This window comes from Penaeus monodon, chromosome 34, assembly GCF_015228065.2.
Source record: "Penaeus monodon isolate SGIC_2016 chromosome 34, NSTDA_Pmon_1, whole genome shotgun sequence".
Taxonomy (NCBI): domain Eukaryota; kingdom Metazoa; phylum Arthropoda; class Malacostraca; order Decapoda; family Penaeidae; genus Penaeus; species Penaeus monodon.
In genome coordinates, this window is record NC_051419.1 from 23,641,242 (window position 1) to 23,641,606 (window position 365).

The window sequence follows — 365 nt, forward strand, 5'->3', positions numbered from 1 at the left end:
TAGACATTATGTGAAAAAATACTCTATAGATAACCTACAATGTATCAAAAATGTCATCTCATTGATATCCCAGCAACCAGACAGTAACATGTTCAGACGAAAATGTGACCAATGGCACTTCTGTCTCCACTCAAACAGATACACAACCCCAAGCCTTGACTCAGCGCGAGTTGCCACTTCGCTAAATTGACGAACCCGGCGACGCCCTCTGCAACTTTCATCGGCGGGAACTTAGCGGCGATTGCATTTGCGATTCGCTGCGGTGACCTTGTGCTTTCAGGGCTGACCTCGTATGGGGTCAAGGATCGGGTGGAAGGAATTTCAATTTGAAAAGAGGACGGCTATCACTTCCTTCGTTGTATTGT

The 365-nt window shown here is 46.3% G+C and overlaps 1 protein-coding gene across 1 annotated transcript in view; it reads right to left on the reverse strand.

Annotated features, from left to right (window-relative positions):
* LOC119594650 (cardioactive peptide-like) overlaps positions 1-365 on the reverse strand; it is a gene marked incomplete in the record, with an annotated part of 25,423 nt that overhangs the window by 16,312 nt on the left and 8,746 nt on the right.